The sequence below is a fragment of the Entelurus aequoreus genome, linkage group LG28 (assembly GCF_033978785.1).
Source record: "Entelurus aequoreus isolate RoL-2023_Sb linkage group LG28, RoL_Eaeq_v1.1, whole genome shotgun sequence".
NCBI lineage: Eukaryota > Metazoa > Chordata > Actinopteri > Syngnathiformes > Syngnathidae > Entelurus > Entelurus aequoreus.
In genome coordinates this window covers 6,906,093-6,908,592 of record NC_084758.1, presented here as the reverse complement: position 1 = coordinate 6,908,592, position 2,500 = coordinate 6,906,093, and the positions used below count along the sequence as shown (strand labels likewise).

General features: G+C 44.7%; 1 protein-coding gene across 1 annotated transcript in view; it reads left to right on the top strand.

Moving 5' to 3' along the window:
- The window catches only part of LOC133645024 (protocadherin-1-like), a 282,515-nt gene that overhangs the window by 278,156 nt on the left and 1,859 nt on the right, over positions 1–2,500 (top strand). The window lies entirely within an intron of this gene.

Here is a 2,500-nt window from a genome sequence, read left to right as displayed (position 1 = left end):
GTACATATAGATATGTATATATGTGTGTGTGTATATATATACATATATATACACATATATATATGTATACATATACACATATTTATATATGTATATATGTGTGTATATATATATATTTATTTATATTATTTATTTAAATTTTATTTTTTTTCCCAATTTTAATATTGTGAAATCAGGTGGTAAAAGTTAGTGTTTGTTACCGTCATGTTTGCCAGCATCTTCTCGCTACAAACACTTCCTGCTCCTCTGAGGCCCGGCGAGCATAAACGTGGGAAAGCCCAAGAAAGAATTGCGTTAGCGTTAGGTCTCCTTCCGGAAACATCTTTGGCCACAAACGTGATCTCTCTGCTGGGAACCTGTAAAAAAATACAAAAAGAAAACCCACACAAAATGTTGGACTTCTGCCGATATTTTATCCGGCGCTTCGTGCTCCTCGCCGTGTCCAAACCTCACCCGGGCAAAGTTGATTCCTCCGGCTCTCATCCGACATGTGAAGCGTGCGGGCTGACGTCTTACATTAACACCACAGGCTGACGTCTTACATTAACACCACAGGCTGACGTCTTACATTAACACCACAGGCTGACGTCTTACATTAACACCACAGGCTGACGTCTTACATTAACACCACAGTCTTACATTAACACCACAGGCTGACGTCTTACATTAACACCACAGGCTGATGTCTTACATTAACACCACAGGCTGACGTCTTACATTAACACCACAGGCTGACGTCTTACATTAACACCACAGGCTGACGTCTTACATTAACACCACAGGCTGACGTCTTACATTAACACCACAGGCTGACGTCTTACATTAACACCACAGGCTGACGTCTTACATCAGGGGTCTCAAACTCAATTTACCTGGGGGCCACTGGATGCAGAAACTGGGTGAGGCTGGGCCGCAAGAAAAGATTTCTTAAAAAAATCTAACATGCACTTTTTAATGAATTTAACTTCTTTGAATGGCTATCCCGCCCTAGCAACATACTTGCCTTTGGCGTCCTCTACAACCTGTCGTCGCGTCCGCTTTTTCACCATACAAACAGCGTGCCGGCCCAGACATATGTTGTATGAGGCTTCTGTAGACACACGTAAGTGACGGCAAGACATACTTGATCAACAGCCACACAGGTCACACTGAGGGCGGCCGTATGAACAACTTTATCACTGTTACAAATATGCGCCACACTGTGAACCCACACCAAACAAGAATGACAAACACATTTCGGGAGAACATTCGCACTGTAACACAACATAAACACAACAGAACAAATACCCAGAACACCTTGCAGCCCTAACTCGGGGGCCGGGGTTTGGTGTTAGCGGGGGGTTCTGGGTATTTGTTCTGTTGTGTTTATGTTGTGTTACGGTGCGGATGTTCTCCCGAAATGTGTTTGTCATTCTTGTTTGGTGTGGGTTCACAGTGTGGCGCATATTTGTAACAGTGTTAAAGTTGTTTATACGGCCACCCTCAGTGTGACCTGTATGGCTGTTGACCAAGTATGCCTTGCAGTCGCTTACGTGTGTCTACAGAAGCCAAATACAACATGTGACTGGGCTGGCACGCTGTTTGTACAGGCTGTAGAGGACGCTAAAGGCACACCCTTAATATTGTTATCTGCGTGAAAATCGGCAGAAATTCGGGAGAATGGTTGCCCCTGGAGATTTCTGGGAGGGGCACTGAAATTCGGGAGTACCCCGGAAAAATAGGGGGGTTTACAAGTATGACGCTATCAAGTGCCATTCCTATAAAACTCGCGGGCCGCACTAACATTAAATTTTCATATTAAGGTGCGGGCCGCAAAATAACGTCTCACGGGCCGCATTTGGCCCGCGGGCCGCATGTTTGAGACCCCTGTCTTACATTAACACCACAGGCTGACGTCTTACATTAACACCACAGGCTGACGTCTTACATCAACACCACAGGCTGACGTCTTACATTAACACCACAGGCTGACGTCTTACATTAACACCACAGGCTGACGTCTTACATTAACACCACATACTGACGTCTTACATTAACACCACATGCTGACGTCTTACATTAACACCACAGGCTGACGTCTTACATTAACACCACAGGCTGACGTCTTACATTAACACCACAGGCTGACGTCTTACATTAACACCACATACTGACGTCTTACATTAACACCACAGGCTGACGTCTTACATTAACACCACATACTGACGTCTTACATTAACACCACAGGCTGACGTCTTACATTAACACCACATGCTGACGTCTTACATTAACACCACAGGCTGACGTCTTACATTAACACCACAGGCTGACGTCTTACATTAACACCACAGGCTGACGTCTTACATTAACACCACATGCTGACGTCTTACATTAACACCACAGGCTGACGTCTTACATTAACACCACATGCTGACGTCTTACATTAACACCACAGGCTGACGTCTTACATTAACACCACAGGCTGACGTCTTACATTAACACCACAGGCTGACGTCTTACA